Source organism: Buteo buteo, chromosome 20 (assembly GCF_964188355.1).
Source record: "Buteo buteo chromosome 20, bButBut1.hap1.1, whole genome shotgun sequence".
In the NCBI taxonomy this organism is placed as follows: domain Eukaryota; kingdom Metazoa; phylum Chordata; class Aves; order Accipitriformes; family Accipitridae; genus Buteo; species Buteo buteo.
Window position 1 is genome coordinate 25,781,598 of NC_134190.1, and position 26,361 is coordinate 25,807,958.

Genomic DNA, 26,361 nt, shown 5'->3' on the forward strand with positions numbered 1-26,361 from the left:
TAGTGACATATCACGTTGTTGTTATTGAAAACTTGGGTCCTATTAATTTCAAATACAAAATTTGCCTAAATTGTAGCTCTGCAAGTTTCCTAGTCTAGCAGTTTATTCTCAGATGAATTTTTATATATAATTTCAAGTGATGCAGATATTTCATGCTCTCAAAGTGTGGCTGGTGGCAGCAGGGCCAGTCATACTTGGAACTAGTTGGTACAAAATGGTTTCAAGAGAGACATGCTAAACACCAGGTGAATGTTCATGGTTTCAGGAATAGCTGAATACAGTAAGGTAATTTCTTTGGTAGTTCCCCATGATCCCCCTCAAAATGTCAGTCTATCTCCTCTGAGAGTTAAAATAGGCCAAGTTTTGTGTTATCAGCCGTGCTTTGTCAAAAACGGCAAGTTTGGGAGCTTTGAAGCTGGGCTACTTTTTGCTTAGTTACACTAGAACAACGATATGTAGCTTTACCCTTAGAGGAGGTGCACAGTCACCGTGCAGTTGTGCAGCAGTACAAGGTAAGCAAAATACTATCTGTGACTACAGCCATAGTTCCCAAGGAAGGGTGGCTCTCTTTGAATGACACATTATACAGTATTAGACAAAAACGAGTATGTCATATCATCTAAGTATATAAAACATGCACAAGGGGCAGAGAACATATGGCAAACCTCTCTGTTACCTAAATGCCTCAGTTCTTAGCTGTGCCAGATTTGATGTGGCTTAGAATAACTGAGTAATGAGCTTTCTTATGCACACATTCATACACACACAAACCAGTAACATCCCACACTACTGATATTTTCTGTCACTCGACACACTCAGGCTCAGGAAGCCTTTTTTTCTAGAAACACAGCATTGCTACTCCTCTACTGTATTTTTAAAGTTGGGGTTTTTTTATCCTGGTGACAGAAAATAACCTGTCTTTTCATTTAGAGTTTATTAAATTATATATTCTTTTAGTTGGTACATGTTTTTTTCTGATTTTTAGATTGCCAGGTTTATTTGTATTTAATCATATTTAAATCCTTTAAGCCTGCTGCATCAATTAAGATTAATCTCCTTGCTCTTTCTTATAAAACCACATCCAAAGATGAACAGTTCTTAGGAGAATCTGTGACAGAGTGGTTCCAGGGACAATTATTTACTACATCCATCATTTATGTCTGATTCACTGTAGGGATCTCAAGGGGCACTGACTGATGCACTGAAGACTGAAGTCACCAGCTTCACAGTTTTGCTATCTTTACATGTTGTTCTTAAATCATAACTAAGTATTTAATTCCCTTGTCGCTCATGACTTTCTATGGCACAGACCTGCCTTGTTCTCGTTCGCATCTCAGTAAGGTTGCTTTCTGGTTGTACTTTAAGTTGTAAAACTGATTCTTTTTTCCTACTTATAGAGTCTTTCTGTAGGCCTCCTAACCTAATAATCTGAAGGCAGCCATATCTTCTGTGCCAATACATTATTTATAATCTAATAACATTGTTGTTTGTACATAGTAACAGATGGTGTGGTCTTTCTCACCTAAAATTTAACATTTGTTTAGGTTTGTTTTCAACAGAGTTTTATTACTTTGTTTCTGCAAGGCAGAAGATGCTTTTGAATTTTTGTTTTAGAGCTGCAAAGGGAATCTTTTTAAGCTGGAGCACTTTTTATAGCACTCTTTTCATATCAGTCGTCATGCCTCCTCCAGCTCCCCTCTGTCCTTTCTTCTCTGTCCTTCATCACCTCAGCAGAGGGGCTGTCTCCCAGAGTCTGATTTTGCAGTCCCACGCTTGTCCCATTCCGTTCCCCAGATCAGATGCTTAAGAAGAAGGCAGAAACCCGCAAATCTTTGCTGCTGCAACTGATGCTGATTCCCCGCCCCTAGCCCCAGGTTAAGGAAATCCACCTTTCATGTTGGCTTATCTTTTTGCAGCCACAACTATAATAGTAATACAAGCCATTAAATGAGCCAGCTTGCAAGAAACTCAGAAATTACCTGAGCAGAGGGAGGCATCATGCTCAGAGCAAAATTCCCTTTTTTTTTTTTTTTTTTTTAAAATAGAGCACTGTGATTGTTCACATTATTAGGAGACACTAGAAGTAAGACTTCAACACTCATACCAAATATTGACTTAAGATAAAATTGGAAAATTTAGCAATGCTTTATGGACAAATTAGAGTTTTTGTTGCTGTTGGTTTTTTTACTGGCCTAGAAGGCAATGGATTTTTTCCTTTATTTTCTCATGAGCTTTCCATTGGCAACTACTTCAGGTTATAATAAATCAACTTGTTCCATTAGACACAGATCAAGGCAATGTTTTAAGGCATCATTTTGAGAATGATAAGAACAAGACCTTGATTCTATAGGCAATGATACCTGGCTCAGACTGAAACTAGAAAAGGATGTCAGTTGAATTCATATTTGATACATTAATTTACATAATAATTTCATAAAGGGATATCATTAAAATTTGGAAAGTCTTTAGTTTTTGGAGTTTTGTGACTATCAGTCATAGTTACTTCTGCTTCCAACCTTAACCAGTAACGTATGCCAAAAATTTTTACCACCATGAGTTTCCTACTTTTAACATGTTTGCTCTTTGTTTAAACTTAGCTGTGGTACAAATGGCTAGAATAAGAAAAGATGTAAGAAAAAAAAGATTGCAGTTTTCTTCCTCCCACAGACTAGTGCTTTGCCCTGTGAGCTCTTTGTAGTTCATACTGTCTAGACTCCAGAAGAGTAATACTAGTCTTTCTAGAGAGAGGCTTGTTCACAGTTACTTGTCCTGTGCTTTCTTTTTCAATCTGTTTGGGTGTGAAGTGTAGGCATCAAGCTATAAGACTGCAGATAGTATTTTGACATTTGAATGCAAGTTTCCAGTTTTTCAGTTGAAATTGAAAATATATGTAGAAATTCATTTATTACCCCAAAATGGTTTAGCTGGTGGCAACTTGTATCCAAAAGTAGATGACCAGAACAACCAAAGTCTGTCTCTCCAAATCTGTTATTCCTGTTAGTTCACATAAAAGTGTTTGATTATCAGTGTAGTTCTCTTAACCTGATTGTTACTTGTTTACAAGAAAAACAGGGTTCATGAAAGTAATAAAATGCATTTTGTCCTTCATTGTATTATTGAGAGTATGGTTTAATCCTCTTACATTTTTAAACTGAGGCAAAATGAAAATTTTAAACATGCCAAGTGTAATATTTCTTGTTTGCTACTCATTCACCCTTCATTTTCTGATTATTTGCCCACCCATACAATTCAGATGAGGCAAAAAAGAGTGAGGTTTTAGTTTCTATAAGTTATTACGCAGCAGAAGATACTGGTTTTGCAGTATGAGTTCTGATACTATAATTGTTACTTTGTGAATTAGCTTTTCCTACAATTTTTACATTTGCATTTATCTTAGTGTTTAGAACCTGCTGAAGATTTAAAATAACATAAATACTCTAGATACCATGTACGGTGTCTACAAATCTGGCAAGTCATAAATGCACTAAGAATGCTTTGAATAGCAGTTATCTTTTGAAACTGAATCCTTATTTTGCATCCTTCCCTCTCAAAAATATATTTTAACTGCTATTTTTTAGCTCTTCCTGTCCTTCAAATTAATACATTTGAATCTGGTAAATCAAAGGCAATACAAAATTCTTAGTGGACTATGTGAAACAATTAATAACAGTGCTTTTCCTAGATTGGTAGTAGTCTAAAATAACAATTAATATGCAAAATAAAGCCAGCGAAGAAAACCTGTTACATAAACAGTCAATGGGAAGGATTTAATTAAATATTTGGAAAGAAGTCATAGCAGATTGACTTGAAAACTATCAGCTGGAAGGTCCCCAGATATAGAATAAATATTTACTTACAGAATCTGTCATTCCTGACTTCCTAATATGTTATCCTTTTTGCATGATTTATTTCATTTGTGGCCTTATTAAGACATGAATATTTTCTGCCTTCATTACACCATTGGTAAATGGACTTAATATTTCTGTTTCTTTCTCCTAGGTGTTAAAAACATGATCCCAGAATATGTTTGTACAGATAATGAATGACAAACAACCTGAAATTTCTCTTTATTGCCATAGGTAGACAGATCTCCACTTCTGCTAGGCAAAGAAAAATAATAACTAGGATAAAGAAGGTAGAAAAAGGTATTGGCAGCTTGCGTTAATTTTCAACACATTGCTGGTACTATCTGGACAGTGAATGCCTCAATAAGGCTAGTTTATTTACTGAGCAAATCGGTAAAAGTGAAAATAAACTATAGAGTTAGTGGATATATATACACATACATATACAGCATATTAGACAAGTTAAAAGACAGGAAACTAGTTGAAAATAAATAGTCTTCGTGTTGAAAGTGGTTAGCAGTGAAGTCATGCTAGAGGGTCAATACAGATATCTGTAAAAACATAAGAGGCTGGAGAACATGAACAGGGACAATCTGTTCACTTCCTGTTTCAGCACAAGAAATAGATGATGTCATCTGAATGTAGCTAATGGTAGGTTCTAAACAAAATAAGGAATAACATTTTTTATAGAACAAGGAGTTAAACTGTAGAACACTTTGCCACAGTTCACTGGGAATACCAGAAGTATGCATGGCAGATAGAAGTCCAGTATGGATTTCTGTTTGTGTAAAAGTGATTTAATGAAAAGCAGTTAAGAAAAAGAAAGCATGTTCTAAGAGTTGTGGGATAATATACTGTATATATTTTCTTGTATCTCCCTGGCATTTTTTTGGCTAATAAGATAAGCATCCATCTCTTATGTAATTTTTCATAGTTTGGCCATTGTTTACACTGCTCATGACTAAATGTAATGCAGTTTGGGTAAAACAGTACTGTTTGATAGTGGTAGTATCTAAACAGCTCCCAGTGCATAGACTTTTTTAACATCTGTAGATTTTCAGCATTCATACATTGCTAAGTCTGTAAGCTCTTGTGGCACTGCACCTTTGGTAGGTTATTGACTGCTGCTTAGGGAAAATGATCTGCTATAGGATTGCTGGAGGATATTTCAGTTCTGCTACACTGCAATACCTTCAGTTTCTACAGTGCAGTAGTACTTGATGTTTACTAAAATTTCTTACTTTTAGCCTCTTTGGATACCCTAAGCATTTTCTCCATTTTCTTATTTCATATAAAGATAACAGTTAAGAATTTACTCACTTAAGAACTTGGAAGGTACTCTTCTAGCTGTACAATTACACCAGTGCTGATCGCTATCGTACAATGTATCAGATAAACCACTGATACAATTCTGTTGGGTAATTGCTATGCTCCTGATGCAGGCATATACAAAGGTATCTATATTTATAATGATTAATCATTGTATACCAATGCTTAATGCCGGTTAAGTTATGCTTTAAAATTTATAGCAGCCACAACAGAAATTCCTGTGGTCCTAGGATATTAAGTACTGAGAAGACAGAGGTTTGAAAGATAGTTTTATAGTTACTATATATGAAGTGTACAGTCATTATGTAAATTACTTCCCTTAGCAAATAAAAGTTTAGGGATTTACATAATTGAGATATATCTGCAGTTACGGATCCGTAACTGTATAGCACCCTATCAGGGTGATGGGATGGGACTGATATGCTTAAGTATAACCTGGAACAGATTTGGGTCTACTCAACTCATCATTGTACTTTTCAATTTTCTAGTCAAAACTACCAATAAAAAAATTTCAGAAGGAGGAAAAAAACGAAAAATATTTCTGCTGTTGATCTAAGCCATATCTTAGCTGTACTGTTTGATATAACTAGCCTTTTTAATAGGCTTTGGACAGTCAGTTGACCTTTTTCTCCCAATACCTCCCAGCATTCGTGTACTTCAGAAATGATGGCTTTTTGCTTGCTTTAGTTATTCTTATGAACACAGTGTTTATTATCCTTCTCACTGTAATGTCAAATTGAAAGGCAAACATTTGCTGTGCTATTGCCATCTCCTTTCAATATATCAAAGACTTAAACTATGAACTCTGTATATACTTAAGGCTCCTAAGCATATGAAGTGAAGTTGGATATTGCTGTTCTTTGTCAAGCCAGAAAGCAGACAATAAGGTCACTTCAGGTAAGATCACTACAACTGATCTTTCTTTATTGCTTTGGGTGGGCTCAGTGAGGTCACTAAGGGAAAGAAACGCAGCTGACCAGTGGCTGTTATAACCTATGAAATGGGAAAAGTGTTGTGGATCACGAGTAGGGCAATAACAGTTTTGCCTAGAAATGGAAATTCAATTCTCAACTTACAGTTAATGAGACCATTATCGTGTTCTCCATAGTTCTGAACACTTAGAGGCTGTTGTGCTGAATTCTAACTGATTTGTATCATTATGTTCTGTAAATGATGGAAATTAGCATAAATCGCCTGAAATGTGCCATTTGAAATGCAGTGCAGAGTGATGCTGAGGATATTGTCTTTCCACTTTGCAAAGCATTAGTATATAACGACTTTGTATCCCTTGTGCTAATATTCCATGTATGTAAATGTTAAATGTTGCCAACAAAAATTATAAAGTAGAAAAGTTTGTTTGCTTTATGCTATATTCATCCTGGTAATGAGGGATAAATTGTGTTGGGCAGCAAAAACACTGCTGGTTAAAGAGGCACAAAATGCATGAGTACAAAGTATAGTTCATACAGTTCCATATGCTGGCTAAACTCACTGTAGGGAATTCAGCGGTAACATATTTTTCTAAGAAGTGATGTTTGTGATGAAAAGGAATCTAATGTCAATATTTTTCTCTCAGGCACTGGGAGTAAGGCAAGGAATCATAAGTTGGCATGCAGTTCTTTGTGGGTAACTGCTTGTTACTAAAGTTTCTCTTGGAGATAGCGTGAAAAAATCCTTGGGGGGGGAAAAATGTCATCGATACATAGTATACCAAGTGGTTGACCTGCTTGTTTACTTTGACCACATTAAGGAGAAAGAAAGTTTAGATTATTTTCACAAATACATAGGAAATTTGTAATGGTTTAAAAAAATATATAAACTGAAGTGTGTTGAATGCTCTGAAAAACAGCGATTTGTGCAGTTATCATATAGGGTTGATTTAACTTTGACTACATTTGGACTAGTGCTGCATAAAGCAAAGAACAGTCAGTGAATCATTTCATGTAATAATAGAGAAATTTGAACACTCCTGTGAAATTTTAGATTCATCCTCTGTCATCAACCTGCTAAGATCCCCTTTAAAATATTTCATTCATCATCCAGACTCCTTTATTTTAAGCTCCTTTTCCTTACCCTCCCAACCTATGATAAGGAAAAGTTAGGAGAAAGAGTAAGACAGTTTTGTCTCTACTCCTTAAAACTCTGAATATCTGCTCTTTGCACACAAGTATGTATTTAATTGTACAGGCTTATCACAAGTTTCTATACAGTACTAGCTTCTCACCCACCTATAATTTCTAGCAGACATACCAACCATCTTCCCCCAGAGTTGGCTCTACCTTAAAAAACTGTGAACATGAATCTCTGCATAAAGTCTCCTCTGTTTTCTCAAAACCTTATGAAACAAAGATTCTTGCCTTCAAATTGCATATAAAAGCAAACTGTTTATACTTGAAACCTCAGGAAAAAAATGATAACGCTTTCTGCATCAAAACATGAGTTAAAAATATTTTCCCTTTCATCTAGCTCTCCTGCTAATGTTGAAGCAATGCAACCAATACTATATAAGTTATCGCATGCTTATTTTGTCAAATTTATTAGCAATGTGAAAAAAATCTTTGCTGTTTAGCACTACTGAAGATTCCCATATTTCCATAGTTTCTGTATTTCCCCTTTCATTTCTGAATGGTTTTAAAATTGTATATTTGTTATAATATAAAATTCTTCAACACAAAGTCTGATTTACTTGATATGTGTGGCTTTGACTTCCTTAATAGTGCAGTTCTCCTTTACTAAAAAGTTAATATAAATTTTAATGCACTACAACACATTTTAAAAGAAACAGACAAAAAATCATCTATGGACCACATACTAAAAGTTTAGTCTCCTCATATCCATTTGGAAGGCACAATATACCTAAGACTTGGTTTATGAAATCATTTTAGTTGTTACTAACAGTAAGAGAATGTGTTCTTGCTCTTTCTATTCTCTATTACATAGATAGCACTTGTTCCTTTTACTCTTTATTACACAGGTAGGACTTCTCTAGATGTGAGGTGAATGTTCTTGGATAAAAATATGGGAAATATGCAGCAACTTTGTCTATAAGACTTCATGCTTCATACTCATGACAATATGACTCAACAGTGTCTGATAGGAATCTCTTTCTTTGTCACCTAGTGGAAATGTATATGCTTGTTCTTCACTTTTGATAGCTGATTTTTTTCCAAGGGTCTTGGATACATGGTTCATTTTATTGGTTCCTCTTGATTTTAAATTTTGATTGGATAGCTTTTCATTTTTTTCCTATTTCAGAATAGTCTGGTTTTCTCAATAAGGTGTCAGGCCTTCAGAAACAAACAAACAAGCAAGAATAAAATAAAAAAAAAAAATCCAAAAGTCCAATGAAATGGAGCTTCTTTACTTTTTATCTGACCTTAACTTATGTTCTAGCAGCTACAAGTAAAAGGTACTGTTGAAAAAACTGTATAATTCTCTATAAATTGTGATTTAATATAAAAGTGATACTCTTGATAACCTCCCTAAACATTATATGTTTTTCCAAACTTTATTTACATTAAAATTCTTTGGAGGAGTCAACAGGCATGTGGAAAAGAAAAATCTTTTTAATATAGCCTACTTGAATTTACCAAAATTTTTTTAACAATGTCTCTCATCAAAGGCTTTCAAGGAAACTTGACAGCTGGAGCATGAGAGGGAAGGGTTAAAAAACAAGCAATTTTTAAATAAGTGATTAGGTATAGAAGGAAGAAGCAAAGGTCAGTTCCCATCATGAAGGAAGTCCCACTAGGATCTGTAGGGACCTGCGCCATTAAACAATAAAGCTCATAAAAAAGGACTGGATTGTGAGGTAAGTTTTTTGACAATACCAAGTTATTCAGGATAGTAAAGAAAGGCTGACTGTCAAGAACTGCAGAAAGACTTTACAAGACTGAGCATTGAAGCGGCAGGTGAAATTTACTGCACATAAATGCAAAAGACCTTACAGTGGGCAATACCAATCCCAGCTTTACATATAAACCAATAGGTACTAACTTAACAGTTACTACTGTAGAGGACATGTTATGACAAACTGTTTCTTGAAAATTCAGCTCAGTGATGTCACTTGCGGTCACTTGATGAGAATTAGTCATAGTTATAAAAGCAAATCAAATTCTAAAATTCAGTAGGAAAGGAACAGAGAAGAAAACTAAGACCAATGCTATATTATTGTACAAATCTGTGATCCACCTGCCTTTTTGGGTGCTGTATGCAGTTTCTTAACTAGTCCACTCATCTCAAAGTGGGTATATTAGAACTGGAGAAGGTTCAGGGCAAGTTAAAGAGGTATGACTGAAGGTGTGTGTGCAAAGAAGAATTAAATAAAACCATTCAGCTTAACTGAGAAGGTTCTATACATTCCCTGATGTAGGGGTCTAGGAAATCATGACTGAAGTAGACAGCATGGATCAATTATCTGGTCTTACTTACCATGAAGGCATGAAGGGGATATCAAATAAGCTAGAAGGAGGAAAGTATAAAATATCTGCTTTCATGCTCTATTAATTATTATAATTAATAAGAAGATAGATTATATAATTAGTGTAATTATTATTATGTCTGAGTCCTAGCTATGGATCAGTGTACATCGTAAGTGTATGAAAACAGAAAAATAACTTCCTCCTTTAGTAAGATGGTAATCTCTCTGTATTTCTAGATGGTAAATACTCCATGTTCCCACCATGCTAAAAGTTACTAGTCTTCATTTTATTGTGAAAATGTTTATCTTTAAACTGTTTTTAAAATTTCTTCCTCAAAATTTCAAAACAGTTCCTACAGCTTTGATTTCCTTTAATGTCTGAACTGATTGAAATGATATGTTTGAAAGTCCTGAAACAAATGTAAATTAAAATTATAACCAAAGTAGCAAGAATGATTGATTTGAGTTGAAACTATAGTCATATTTATCCAGTAAGTATATGGTAATTTTACAGTATCATACTGAATTCATAACAAGTTATTGATTTGAATGCAAACACTTTATGCATTTGGAAGCTAATTGTGTACACATGTTGCACTGATACAACAGCAGTTAGTGAGACACTGATAATAAATTCTTTGATATATCAGAGTGATAATACCTAGTGTTCAGGAAACTTCTTTGTCTTTGTCCATGGTGGTGTTGGCTAGCAACTTTCAAGACATGTTTTAGCACTTGTGTGTCTCATCTGGCTTTTGAGGAGTAACACATGATAGCAGACAAGCTACTGGCATATGGCTGTTGTTCACAAGGTCTGAGCTAGTTGTACTATACTATCCTTTTATAAGCACCAGTGTATACCAGCATCTGTGTTTCCTTCCTCAGGATTCTGAATTGAACAGAAATTAAACAAAAGATGTAGTTTAAGTACTTTGCAACATCAGAACATGTGGAACTCAAGTGGTCTCAAGCTTAGATGTTCATCTAAGGGAAGTATGCAGACATCTTTTTATTCCTTTGTGTGGTACTCTTCAAAACCAATAAATGTGATTTCTTTTTAAGTCTGAATTTATTCAGGTCACAATATGCCACTATAACAGTTTGATACTTCAAGTGCTGGGTGAGGAGTGACACACTCCTTGAGTTCAGCTGTGTTGTGTCCTTTCAACAGAATTTGGGAAGTATTTTGAATAGCAAGGATAGGCTTAAACGTTTTCCCTCAATAAAATATTTTCTATCTTTTTAAAGTGGTATTAAGTGGCAGGTATTGCTATTACTTTTAAGGACTACTGCAGTTGAAATGGAAGGGGCCTGCAAAAGGGACAAAGCTGCATGTTACTTCCCAGCCCAGGTAATACGTCAGACTGCTCAAGAATGAGTGAGAATTTGCACAGAGTGGGTGAGGTGATTTACTGATCGTGGCTTTTAACAAGGTGGAGGAGGAGACAGATTTTTTTTTTCCTAGGCCAAAAAAACACATATAGAAAATAAGCAAAAAGTCAAGAATGCCAGTATAAGAACAAAAGGGAAATTAGCTGATAGTACCGGTGGCTCTGTACTAATTGGAAAGATGCTTTTAATTGTGAGTAAAGATGGGTGTCCTTGCTGACAGCTTCGTACTGTGTTCATGGAAATAGAACTTGGTACATCCTTAATCCATAGACAGGATTGCCTTGAATACACTTCCCATTTATTGTTTCCTAATGCTTACCTGTCCCCAGATTTGTAGTTGACTCATAGGTTAATAACCTAACTCATTGATTAATAACCCAATACAAATATTCTGTGAAATAAACAGACTGCAACTTTACCAGACTCTTCTTTTTGATTCTCCTGTTTTTAGGCTTCAGGTGGATTTTTTTTTTTTTTAGCTCGTTTTTAACAGTGATTTTGAACATCATTACTAAAATAAGGAACTTGTAATGTTTTCCTGACAGTGCTTACCAAGCTGTGCCTGTAAAGCTTTAGGAATGGTTGCTGAATGCCAGTGGGAGCTGTAAGAGATCAGATCTGCAGTTTCTCCTGGCACTTTATAGGATCACATCATCTTTATAGTTCTTAAAATGTGGGTTTAAATAACATGCTCTTAATATTCTATTAGACAAGGATTTAAAATTTCTCAATACATCTCCCACACAGCCAAGCTCAAAATTAAGGACCTGCTTCTACAAAGTCTTCTCATGTTGCTATTCATTAACATTCATCAAAGTTTGGGACAGTCTATGTCTCTAAAGGTACTTGGTTCTTCACAGATGAGTACTGTACTTAGAACCAGAATTTTTTAATTCTTGCATATTTGGATCCACTGTGCTTCCTCCCAGAGGAGATTAAAATTATTCCTTTCTCTATCGTATTTTCAAAACTATTGCCAAATACTCACCCCATTTTTATAAGGAAGCCAAAAAACTAGATTGCAAATGTATTTTTCCATTTTAAAGGAAACATTTTTAAATTTATTTGCTTTTATTTAGCATGCATGTTGTATTTTCTTATAGTTACTGACTATATTCAGAAATATCTGCTGGGCTGGCGGAGCTCTGCTCCCAGTACCCAGCCATGACATCAAAATGAACTATTTATTTCAGAAGCCCCAAAGCATATGAGCCAACTAAGCCCCATTTTCTTAAAAAAAATATTCAGAGATAAATCCTTATTAAAAAAAAAATCCTAAAGCCAGATATGTGGTTTTGTTATCTTAGCAGAATAAGAGTTAACTTTAAAAATACCTCCTTAATGCCTCCAAAATTGTAAATTTGAAAGTTCAGTTGTCTGATCAAAAATCTGTTTTCATTCATATTACTGACATACAGGAAAAAAAAAAAAACAAACAACAAACCAACACTAGAAGCAGTAGTTGTGGATACCTATAGATAACTGGAATGTCAGCATTAATTGTTCTTTGGATATCTTTTTTCTTCAAAAGATTATATAAGGCATTATAAAAGGCAGAGAAAAATGTTTTTTGTTTGTTTATTTAAGGGGAAAAAGTCTTATCACAATGTTTGCCATTTTTACATCACATATAAACCCCAAAAGCTTGGGATGATATTCAAAGTTTGACTTTTTCGTGGTTTAACCCCAGCCAGCAACTGAGCACCACGCAGCCGCTCCCTCGCTCCCCCCCACTCAGTGGGATGGGGGAGAGAATTGGAAGGAAAAAGGTAAAACCTGTGGGTTGAGATAAGAACAGTTTAATAGAACAGAAAGGAAGAAACTAATAATGATAACACTAATAAAATTACAATAGTAATAGCAAAAGAATTGGAATATACAAAACAAGTGATGCACAATGCAATTGCTCACCACTTGCTGACCAATGCCCAGTTAGTTCCCGAGCAGTGATCCACCCCACCCCAGCCAACTCCCTCCAGTTTATATACTGGGCATGACGTCCCACGGTATGGAATTGTCCCTCTGGCCAGTTGGGGTCAGCTGTCCTGGCTGTGTCCCCTCCCAACTCCTTGTGCCCCTCCAGCCTTCTTGCTGGCTGGGCACGAGAAGCTGAAAAATCCTTGACTTAGTCTAAACACTACTTAACACACTGATGTTTTCAGTTGTTGCTATCAACATTCTTCTCACACTGAACCCAAAACAACACTGTACCAGCTACTAGAAAGAAAATTAACTCTATCCCAGCCGAAACCAGGACAGACTTGAAGGACTGCACCAGGCCATCTGGGCTGCAAGTGCCTGGGGAATGTGAGATAAAACAAAGTACCAGCATTCCCACCGCCCATGTCTATGTTTATATACACATGGTAACACTTGTAGCAACTGAGGCAAAAGTCAACTGTATTTGAAAAAAGGAGGAAAAATAAAAGCAAAGAAATCTTCATAAAATGCCAAGAGTTTTGCCACACATTAAGGGGTTTCATTAAATTACCCTGGAAAAAAGCTAACATACCATTTCAGTTAGCAATGAAATGTCAAACACAGACACTTTGGATCATATATTGATGCTGAAGTGCTTTTTTCAGGGGGACTGAGAACTCACTTCAGCAGCATATCCAATGAGATATACAAAATGCCAGCTGCAGTGACTGTGGTCAGGCACCTCAGAGGATGGCCAGTGTCACCTTTCCTGGCTGACCTGTCTCATTTTCCAGAATACAAAAAGTCTTGACCTCATTAACTTCCAGCAAAGAAAAAACTGAAAGCTGTGAAAGAGAACCGTGTGTCTTTTAAAAAGGCAGAATGGTGATACAAACAAGAAAATTGCAGTTAGTGGTCGGACAGACATATTAAGCGGTTCCTGTTCAGCTTTTGAGCCCTGAGAAGGACTGGCTCTGGTGGCACCTCGCCAGCTCAGACTCATCACGGGGATGGGACGCTCCTTTGCACAGAGTGTATGGGTCCGGGTCCCTTCTCCCCACCCACTGCAAGGGATTTGGCGCAAGAAGGCGGCGGTGTTCCAGAGGGGGAATAGTTAAGCTTCAGCAATTGCCTGGACATGTGTGGGAAAGCAGCTACACCTCCATTGAGGCTGCCCTGCCACACGGCTGGAGGGTTCCGTGCAGTCCCTCGATGTCACTAACTTGGCTTTTTGTAACCTGAGCAGTTTGGAACCTGTCCCCGTTTCATTTGTTTTATAAGAAGTAAACATGCATTTTAAAGGGAGATTAAATAAGCATATTTGGAGAATCAAGTCTATATGCTTAGGTATTTTTACTATAAATTAATATTATATGTTTCTATCAGTCTGTGTCCAAATTCAGATATAGAATGATCTTTTAGTTTGAATGTTTTTCAGAAATTCTGATCAATAACAAACCTCTTCTGTAGTTTCTTATTTCTTACTTAGCTATATCCTTTTACTGACACGTTTAGAAAGCAAAGTCAAAATAACAGCAATGCATAGAGAAAAGGTCCATTGAACTATAGATGGAGTTGTTTTTGAGAATATTTATTAATTTATATTCTGTAAGCAAAAGTTGTTTTCTTATGTTGACTGTGAAGTAGATTATATTCTATGTTTGTTTGTTCTGTTTTCCCCTTCCAGTACTTTCATTTCAAAAACACTATGATAAACAAAGACACCGTTGCTTAGCAACTTAAAATATTTCCTTTTTAAACTCAATGTTTATAGTTTGAAATGTAATGGAAGTTCAGTGTATACTCTGTGATAAGTTATTGGAAAATAATTAGCTTCCTCTTTCTTGGACTAATTTCTCAGAAATACATTTTATGGGTTATTGTATCTACCATTTGTCTAGGGAGAAGGAATTTGCCTAAACTATATTCATCTATAGAGATTTTGTTAAAAGGGCAATTTATTATCCTACCCATTGAACAATTAATTTTTCAATAATTAACATTTAAGCAAAATTTGTTTTCCTTGATATGTATAGAACAGTCTTAAATCAGTAGAACTCTGTAGTTTAAATGTCGTCCATGTAGAGTAATTCTAGCTTGTATCTCTCTAATGAGTACCCAATGATATAACCTGGTCATGCTGTATAGTTACACTTCAAAATTTTGGGGGGTTGTGTGTGAAATACTTGGCTAAACTCTTAGTTATTTATCAGTTCAGTGATATTGAAGTCAAAAGCCATTCATTTTCTTCTAGTGGGAGAAGGTGTCCCAACACTTTTTGCCTGCTAATAAAATCAACCTGTTACTAGTGGCTAGTAGGGATATATGACTGTTCATATGAGTAGGGATATGTGGTTATTATTTTGACTATCTGTCTTACTTAGAAGCATCTTGCATGTATTCTGAAACTGTTTCTTGCAAAAGAAAGACTATATGCAGCTGAGTACATATATCTATTATCAGGAATTAGAAGCCATGGATTTATTTAATTAACATCTTGTATGTTGGTTAAAATTTAAAAACTGGCCATGCCTAAAGCTCATTTTTAAATCCTTCCTGGAAACAGATTTGTGTAGTAAGATTCTAAAATACAAAACATCAGACACAGACTTTTCCTCCTCACTAGTAAGTCACACTTATAGTTTGGTTTTTTTGAAAAAATCTTTTGCATTCCTTATTTAGGGAGAACGAGGTTTCTGCATTTTGATGGATTTGTAAGAAATTATTGTAGATAGAACTGAGACTTTCAGTGGAAGAAGAAAGTTATGGAAGATTGCTGCGTTGTGACATGCATTTTACACAGCATGAAAATAAGATGTGATTAAAATTAACAGTGAGTTTTCCAGTAGAAATAACAGGATATAAATATCTGAATACTTATGTATCTCTTTCTTTATGTGTATTAATATCTTTTTTAATTTCCAGTGACAATAGGGTAATGTTGCTGAAAGAGACAAATTGTAGCAGAGGGAAGGATTTACAGACCACCTAAAACATATAGCTCCGAGAAAGGAAGCAGATGTGGCAACTGAGTGAACATTTGTGCTTACTCAACGTGAACATGTGTTCAAGAAATATTTGCAGCCATATTAGAAGGGACTAAATACTTAACTTGAGATTCAGATCACATGCAATAAATCTTCTAAAAACAGGAAATCTCAAAATGCCAACAAATAAAGAAGATAAAAATAAAGACTTCTGATGAACAGGACAACTAACAGAAAAAGAATGAAACTTTACACATTCACAATTTGGGAAAATAGAATTCCTGAGATAGTGATTTAAGAAAACTATTGTTCTAAAACCAAATTTTTTTTTTTCTTTGAATGATAAAATATTTTCTTAAGATATATATGTTTTCCTCCACAACAATATTTTTTGCAAATATTCCAAGTCTATCCTGAAGTACATTTGTTGTTCTACCTCATTTATTTTAATTAAAATCTTCTATGCTTTTAGATCTCTTGCTATTGAAAATCCTGGAGAAGAGTTTTATTACTTCTATGGTAGAAGTCTTCCTACTAATTATTACTATTGGGTATAAAGTTCCCCATCTTGAAAAGGATGAAAATTAAATACAGAATGATTTATCCAGTTCACTTCTGTTCCTGTTTTATTGAAGTCAACAGTTGTTAGGATGAGATTATCTATATGATTTAAAAGATAAAAGAGTATTTAATGTGCTTATTTTGGATGGTAAATTTCACATTCTTCACTCTTTGTTCCTTCTCTCCCCCACTTTTTTTCTGGTTTTATTGGTTTTTCCTTCATTCACTTATGGTACCAAACCCTAGTTTTAGTCGTGCAATGATTACAAAGAGATCACTTAAAGGTGGTGTAAAATGAAATGCTTTGCTTAATCAGGTCCATAGTGTCTGGTGCAAGACCATGTTGGACTGTGTTTTGGCATTTATTACTGAGCTTCAAACCCAGAAGTTACATACATAAATTGTGCCTTTAAGTAAGTACATCTTCAGGGTTCTGCTATCTTGCTACAGCTGCCCATCACCTGTCCTTACTAGATTAGTATTCTCTTTTCTCTCCCAGCCATGTCCTTCCCTCTAAGTACCAGCTCACACACCTGGTTCCTACCACTAGCTTTGTGGTCTTTAAATGACCAACCTCAGGGATTTATTTTCCCTATTACACACCCACAAAATCTCTCTTCTATAATCCTCAAATAATCAGCCCTAGAACACCTGCAGAAGTGAGTCTGCCTCTCTCAAGATAGGTTTTAATAAATGACCAGAGGAAGGGAGCAGTTACCTGCATATCCAAAGAAAGAATTTCACAGGACCTATCTGGTATAGATTTTCTGATATGACACAGTCAGTATGTGGGAATTCTCTCCACTATGGAGTCTTTAATGGATTGTAAAATGAGATTTGAAAATAATAGAAAAATCTTTTCCCTTTTAACCACAGCATCAATGACAATTTACCCTATGTGTCAAGCTGTCCCAGAAACTGTTTCCACAGTATAGGCACTCAAAGTATTTCTCACCACATGGACATTCTGGTCCTGAAAAACTGCAGATCTCTGGAGGCAGCAGCTCTTGCATTTAAAACTCATGTGGTACTTAAGAAATTTTCTGCTTATTGAAATTTTCTCTTTAAAATTCTTTGATGGAAACCATTATTGCTTATTCATTGGCTCATGCTTATATTTGCTTTAGCAAAGTGATGGAAAATATTGCCTAGAGAGATCCTTTGTAGCTCCTAGTAAAGTTCCAGTTCCTCAGAATATTCTGCTGAACTTTCTTATCTTTCTTTTTACTTCAATCATTAGATGGAATAGAGTCCATCTGTAGCTAATACTTTACATTTGTGAGAGATAAAATTCTGGAAAATAAAAATATATAGGTTTTTCTAAGTTTGCCACCTTCCCCAACAGTTTCAAGTGAGCATTGATTATGAAAAACTTTAGAAATGGACAAAGAGAAAATTGGGACCTAAAAGTAATGCTACAGTCATTTTCCAATCTCTGTTCTAATCCTTGTTTGATTTCATTCTTAGGAAAAAAAAAAAAACACCTCTAAATTTTGAATGCAAAATAACCTTCAAAATGAAAGGTTTTCTTCTCAAAGTGGTCAATAATATGCTGCAGCCATTTTGATACTTTTTTTTCAAAATTTGAGACTTGTAAACTGCTTCATTTTGAGTAAATCTCAATTTTCTGACTAAAACCATCTTTCTGAATTAAAGAAAAAAAAAAAAGAAGCATTTCTTAATGTACCAATCTTTATTTTATCTTGCTTCAGTATCTCTCCTTGTGAGATCTGTGCTCTGCCTTTTTTCCTGCAAGCTGCTTCTTGCATCTATCTGGTAGAGTTCATGGATGGTTTTTTTCTTCCCTTCCATCTCCTGCTTCCTACATAATGTCATTAGTGTGTCTATGAACCACTTTACATTCTTTTGAATTCTGAAAAGATAAAGCTGTAACTATTCTGCTTTCATTTTAGATCTGATTTTTTTCAGGTGGTACTCTAATCTGTGGAGTGTCAAGTGTCACAGCAGATAAGCTAAGTTGTAAATTGAATTTTTTCTTATCATATATTTATCTTTCAGCATTTCCTTTTTCATTGGGTCCTGCAGAAACACACATTTAATTCTCCCCTTTCATTCATCAGTGTTAGTTCATCATTCAGATGAATCAGAAGTCTGCTCCTAGACAGGAAAAATGCATGTCATATGTTTTATGAAAAAGTAAGCTCTTTGCGTTTAGATCCTTTTTATTGCAGCTGAAGGGAAGGATGTTTGCTCTGAACAAAAAGGAAAAATAACGATGAAGTCTTTATGAGAAAATGAAACACCTACTGGGAATTAAATGAAAGTCAGTAGAAAGGCTTCTTCTGTGAAGCTGTTGTATCTCCTCCCAAGAGGCTGAAATCATCTTATTTGGCTTCCGGGAGGTACCACACAGAATTATTTCTGCCCTAAGAGAAAAATTCCCATTAATTTGAAATGATTTAATGTTGAATTTTTCATACCCTCAATGATAAAAGCTAGAACAATTCTCCCTGCAGGCTAACAAAATATGCAAGCATCATTTCTATGTGGTTTCAAAATATGTGCCTGTGTCTCTGTGTGTGTGTGTGTGTGGTACGTACACAGAACAGAAGCTACAATAAAATATAGGTTCAGATTTTCAAGTGCTGGTAGCTGTCATCATCCTATAGGTTTTAATTATTGGAAAATCTGCTCTGGTATTTTAAGATGTCACCCGCTCTAACTAGACAAATCAGGAAACTTTCTAATTAAAAAAGTAATTACAAAAGGTAGAAGACATTTCAGTAGCTGAATGGCATAATTTTCTAAAGCAATACAGTGAAAAACAACGGAGTCCCCAGAAAGCTCTGCTAGTATGTGATCTAGCAATTATGTGTTTCTCACCGTCTCTAAGATTTGAGGAGGCTACTTGGCTTTCAAACATAAAGCCATACAGAAGGATTTGATATTCTATAGACCCTTCCTCTGACTGTCTCTTTGATGATGCTCTAAATGGTATGGGTCATGGCCACAGACATCTGATGCTAGGCGTCTTTCTGTATCACCTATCCAGTGTGGAGAGATAAGGGCTGAATAAGGTTCATGAGTTAAGAACAAACACCCATTAGACAATACTTATTCATTTCTAAAGGTATGAGGAGACTAGATATTCCCTTTTTCTTTCTGCAAAAGACAGTATTAGTCTTCTTTCACAGTATGCAGTAAATACCTGTGTTAGGACATCATCGTTAAAACCTTGGTGTCTTCCCTTCCTCCCCTTCTCTAAAGTTTTGGCTAGAGGGCCTTTCAGTCAAATTTGACCAGTCATGATTATGATGCATTCCTTGTAAACCATGTGCAACACAGTAACAGAGGAGAATTTCATTTCTCAAGATAAGTTACTCATTATTAGTAGAACTGCTGCAAGAAACGGTGCAAGCTGGCTGGCTGTGTTAGTAAGCTTGCAAGCTGTTTGGCTAGTTTCGTACTTTCCCCCAATTTGTCACCACTGCTGCTTGTACTCTTCAACATCAGTGATACTTGCTACAGTCATCATTTTTCAGCAGTTGCCAGTTTGGTTTCATTAACCTGACAACTCAGTACCGTTTCCTCATAGTTAAAGAACAAGTGAATGGTGGTCACTATAAATTGTAGCTTGTCCCACCTAGGATTCATCAAAATCAGATAAGACTAAATGCACTATTTTTTCTCTTCTTGGTTTTATTTGCTATTTCAGACAGTTTCCAGAATACACTGTGTTGTCACTTGCAGGTCCGCATAGCATTCAAAAGTGGTTAACTGAATTTGTACTCAATATAATTTGATTCTTACTGTGGCAACATAAATCACACAATTTCTTCTGCTTCCTGATTGGATGAAGGTGACTTAGATTCTGTTGTGAAAATGCTGTCTTTATGTGCATAATTACTTTTTCTTCCTTCCTTTTAAAATTTGCTGGTTTAGGAACATTTATCTTAGTAAGTTCATTTCCTAGGATATTTTCAGGAAAAAAAGGAAGTAACGGACACAACAAAGCTATTTAAACTTTACATTGGAAATAACATGAAAGCAAAATATTTTAGCCAAGATTTCCCAAGATTACTAGTAAATTACACAGTGTGTATTAAAGAATTGGGAAAAAATGAAGAAAATTTAGTCTCCCAAAATCTGTGTGTCCATGTGTGTCCGTGTCCATGAGTATGCTTTGGAAATAGTTGGACAATATTTGAAGGATAGCCAGAGACTAGGTAATAATTATTCTTTGTGTATCACTGTAGTACTGTGTGTGATTAATTAATTTGTTTCTGATGTTTTTCTTAGAGGAGAAAAAAATGTGTCCATAAAACATGAGATTTAGGAATGATTTCTTACATGTGAATGTTCAAATACTCAGTTTTTTGTTTGGAATTACAGTCAGTTTGCTAATCCATTCTGGAAAGTATTCTTTTAAGTATTTTGATCATAACAGCATAAAATTGCCTGTCAATAAAGATTTGACAGATTTTTAATCCTTAGGATCATACAATAATTTGGGTTGTAAGGGACCTGCAGTGGCCATCTACTCCATCCTCCTGGTTTATTTTACTTTGTTTGGAAATAGTCTTTAGTGATAACTGACTAATTTCTGGCAATTTTAAGATGGGACTTTTGTAGACTATACAAATGAATGAAAAATTAAAGTCTTAAATTTGTATTTAAAATGTTAACATTTTAAGTAGAAGGGATGCAAAATAAGGGGAAGTAAAGCAAAGGGTGTTTCATTCAGTTGCCTAAAATATTAAACTGTGTAAGTATCCTTAAGGGACCCTATTAATGAATCGGTACTTTAGTCTGATGCATGCTGTAAAACTGCACACAACAAAATGATCCCTGCCCCCAGGGCTTTTTAAGCTGTATAGTCAACATACAAAAGAGATAAAGGTACATGATAATACATAAAACTTTAATAATCAACATGACCAATCCTTTCACACATCATCAAACTAATGATTATCATGGGTTTTATAAAAATCCACAGCAAAGTAGCATATGAAGAGAAGGTTTTTAGGAAGATGGATGGTAAAGAAATTTGTAAATATTTCTATGGAACTTCTGTGATGGGTTGCCCTGCTCTGGCTGCCAGACCCCCCCAGCCGCTCTCCCACTGCCCCTCCTCAACAGCACAGGGGAGAAAATACGATGCAAAAACTCCTGGGTCAAGATAAAGGCAGGGAGATCACTGACCACTTACCGTCACGGGCAAAACAGACACAGCTTGGGGAAAATTCGCGTAATTTCGCTGCTTAAAAGCAGAGTTGGACCACAAGAAACAAAGGCAAACCTAAACCACTTCCCCCCAGACAAGCCCCCTTTCTTCCCAGGCTCAGCTTCGCTCCATCATTCCCACCTCCTCGACCTCCTCCCCGCCGAGGGGCACGGGGGGACAGGGCCGGCTGTGTCCGGCCCGGGGTAGCCCCTCATCTCTCCTCACAGCGGCCACCCCTGCTGCCCTCCCTCTCTGGCCATCAAGACCTTGCCGCGTGAACCCAACACAATTTCTCAAAGATGCAAGAATATAGTAGCAAAGGCATAAAGATTAAAAAAAAAACCCAAACAAACCAACCACAAACAAACCCCAACCTATCTAGAGGTTGAATATTGGCTTCATGGGATAATTGGAGCCCAAAGGCACCCTCTTCATACAAAAGTAGAGACGATATACGACATAGGATATATGAAAGTGAAAGTGAAGATAAGCAGTTTATTTGAGTGTAGTGCAAAATAGCAAGATGTTGGAAGAGGACAGCGAGAGGGATGAAAAGTCTAAAGCTGACTGGGAAAACAGATTTTGTTGCAATGTTCTAAATAGAAGAAGAGAAAGATTGAAGTTGTCAAGGCCATGTTGTAGAAAATCAGATGCAAAATGAGACACCGAACAAGTTCTAGCTATGTATTTGAAGAGAAAAAGTCATGGCTTGTATATTGTGCAGAAAAACTTGGCAAGCATTAATGACGGTTGGGCTATAAGACCCTAGAGCGAGTCTACGAAGGGAGTCCTAAGGTAATGTGGGTAACTGAGAAGCAGTCTGGTGAAAATGTCTTCAGTGACAGGAGGCAGGAGAACAGCTCTTTAACCTTGTTAGGTAGCCAGCAGAGATGGCTAGCTACCCATAAAGAGATGTGAAAACAGAGGGAAACAAGGCTGGGGTAACTAGGTTAACATCTTAGACATCTTTTCTTGGTAAATTCATCTCTCAGGTTAGAGAAGGAGAACCTTTTGGACTTCATTCTCCTGCTGTTGCTCCATTCGCTCCACGTTAAAATCCCTTTTCAGCTCATTAAGTTCCACCCTCTTTTTATTGCTGATCATCACCTGACCAAGATGGGTTTGGTCTGCTTCAAGGCTATATTTATGGCAATATATGTGGCCCATGTGTGGTTGGGTCCACACATCAGCCAAATTCTTTCTTGACTGTTTTGCCTACCCCTACATCGTTGTGGATTTATATGACCTTGGATCTTTTTCAGTGTTCGTTAGTAACAGGTCAAGTCCTCAGGTACAATGGTGATCATAATGCTCAAGGTACTGAAGGTTTACAATTTGCTTCTTCAGCTTGTCTGTGCAAGGCAGGCTATTGTATGTGCAACCTCTCTTCAGCTAAGTTTATATTAAAAAAATTGGTAGTGTTTTAGTCTGGTATCTTACATCTTTAATGAGTGGTTTTCCTTGAAGTTAGGGAATTTAATTTGCTAGCTTGACATTTTGTTAGGCTAGATTAGATCCTTCTTGATAAGGAAGCTTTAAAGAAATTAATGAGACTGTGAACTTCCTTGTTGTCCCTAGCTTCACTTTGCAAGGAAACACACTTTATAAAATGAACCAAAAGTTACCCTGAGAAAAAAACAGAACATCCCTTGGCACAAAAAGTCATGCATTCCCACAGTTACATTTACATTATGGAATAAGATGGACTACGTTTATCTAGAACAACAGTGGACTATGAACAATAAAGCAGAATCATCTATCTGATCTCTGCCTCCTCCCGTCTGCCTCAGAAACTTCATGAAGATTTCTGCCCTGCTGTCATCCCAAGGGTGCTGAACCGGAGCACTTGCGTAAGTATTCTGTGAAGTCAGTCTATTTAGCTAGATGAACTGAGTCATTTGTCTTGGGGAATCTTCTGCTTTGACATCAGGTGAAAACTAAGTCAATAATCTACTTTGATGAGGTGATCCCAGGAGAATTCCTCATTTTTTTATATTCTACATGCCCAACATGTGCCATATGTCTGTGTTCTGCCCAGTCAGCCACAAGCCATTAGAGACCAATTCACCTGAATATTTAAATATACAAGAAAATGTCATTAAAGCCACTTGGCTAAAGCAAATCTTCAAAACCCATGAAATCCCTCTTCTAGGTGTACAATCTTGACATACACTGACACTCAATTTGAAGTGTACATTGCCCCTACCTCGAGACAGCAAGATCACATGGTGGTACTCTTCAGAATGTATTTTCTCTTCTTCCTTATCTATGATTTTCTGTGTTTCTTGCTTTTTTACAATTTTAATAATTTTATTTTTAATATTGTAACAAGCCTGTTGGGTAGTATGGTATTGTAGCATTTTTAAGAGTTTTTATTGAACAAAGAAATCATGCACATTTGATACTCTCAAGACACACCACAAAGGGCAGAGCTGTTATTTCTGTGGCACTTGGTGGACAATAGAAAGGCATCAGGACTTTTACTTCCCCAACACTCACCAAAACCTTACCAGAATGGGCATACTGCCCATCACTACGAATATATTAGAACTAGACAATTATGTCAGCAAAGGTATTGGTACCTTTATTCATGATAGGATTCAATATAAATATGAGCTCTTCCTAGGTAGAAGCTTTTGTTTCACGGTACAAAATTCAGCTCCTGCTGTTGTTTCTGATGAGGTGGGCTGTTGTGATAGGGTGTGCTGACACTGAGGTAGAATTGGATCTAACAGTTCATCTGTAGTCAAATTTTGCTATAATAGAGTGTGTGTAAGGAAGCCAAAGGGGACTTCAGAGAAATGCTCCAAGTTTCTGAAAGATTATTCTTTAGGATCTGCTTTTTTGGGATCTGCTTTTTTGGGAGATCAAGTCTCCAAAACCTTTTCCTTTCTGAGTAAAGCTTATTACAGTGTGTCCTCCCATTTTGGATGGGAACCAAAGCAAATAAAATGAAATAGCAACACAACAGTAACATCTGGTCCTTTCATTTTACCAGGACAAACATGGCTCTGTGTATATAGTTATTTTAGATTTACACTACTATACCAGAATATATTAATTGAAACTCTCAGCAGAGATTAGCTTGGGGTAAGAAACTTTTTTAATAAGGAAGACTTTTTATAAAAGAGTAAGTTGTTTCAGCAATTCAGATACAAGAGAAAAAATTGTTAGAGATCCTGACTTTTGACATTGTATTTTTTTCATTTGCTTGAACAGTTCACATGCTGTTGTTTTCAGGAACATGGCAGAATACATTAGGCCTACACTTTCCTTATTTTAAAAAGCCATGTTTTACAACTAAATGAAAATGCTGAACTAATTTAAGGACCATATTGTTTCTTGTCCGCAATATGCAAGAGTCATGTCTGTCTATCAGTTGTGGCTAGTGCCCTCAGCAGACTGCTGACTGACTACCTTTTGTACATGAATAGGCTTTAATGATCTACAAACCTTTCTTGAGCAAAACTACCAGAGAGAAAGCTGAGAAGGCTGATCTTTCTTACCCAATACATTAAAAAATACTGTAGAAGAGCAATAATGCCTTGTCATGAAATTCTTATGGCTCAATGCAGGAGAAAAGTTCCTTAAAGACAGACAAGCAGAATCTCTGTAATTCACTAATAAATATAAATAAAAATACAATTCAAAATATATAATTCAAAATTCAGTAATAATTTTAGATAGTAATTAATTTTAGATAACCTTTAATTTGGTTATGAATATATATAGCCAAATATAAAAGCACTTCACAAGTCTGTAACAACAACAGCTTGAAAAGAGTAGAAAAGCACTCTCTAAAATGCGGACTCTTTGCCTAAAATAGACTTAATCTCTTGACTTTCATTAAAAATGTCTGAGTTTACTTGAAGTTTACAGAATCAGTGGATTGTTGAGGTTGGAAGGAACCAATGGGCTTATGAAATCTCCATCCTTTGATGTAGTAAAATCTAAACAAGACAAGGCCCTGAGTAACCTGATCAAGTTTAAAGTTAGCCTTGCTTAGAGCAGGAGTTTCAGCTACATGATCTTCAGGGGTCCTTTCCAAACTTATTCATTATATGCTTCTATAAACCTTTTGTCAAGTCCATTTTTATTGAAAAAATTAAGTGCAATGTTGATGATAATATTGCTGTTGATGAATTTTTTTACTTTATTACATTAAGATTAAGAAATACATATTTTTAGTAATTTAGTGTTGGAAAGAATTCCAGATCTCAAGATAGCTGCTAAAACAATAGAAAGCAAAAATCTGCAATGATAGAGGCAATCTCTAAATTAAGAAAAGAAGTCTATTTCTTAATCAAGTATTGTTTCAGATTTTCAGAGCATGCAGAATAATTCTCTAATCAAATTAAGGGATCATATTTTGCCTATTTGCATGAGAAAACTTCCAGAGAAGTTAAAATCCTATTGAACTGTAGGAGTGTATGACCCTAAATATTTTTTTTTAGGTTTTGTTTCTAAATCTTCTTTGTGTCTCCAAAGTGTTTGTATTCATACTGTGAATTCTATGCACTTGGAAGAGTATTGACCCCACAGTTGTTTCAGTTGTTCACATTCCGGATTCAGATGCTATGAAGGTGCTTGAGGTTAATGTGTACATTTTATGAATACAAATGTTTTAAAATAAAGTTTTCTTACACACTTTCATTTAAGCAGTTTTATGGTTACAGCTCATATTCCTATATTTCAACTGTAGTATGTTTTTAAACAGAAGTG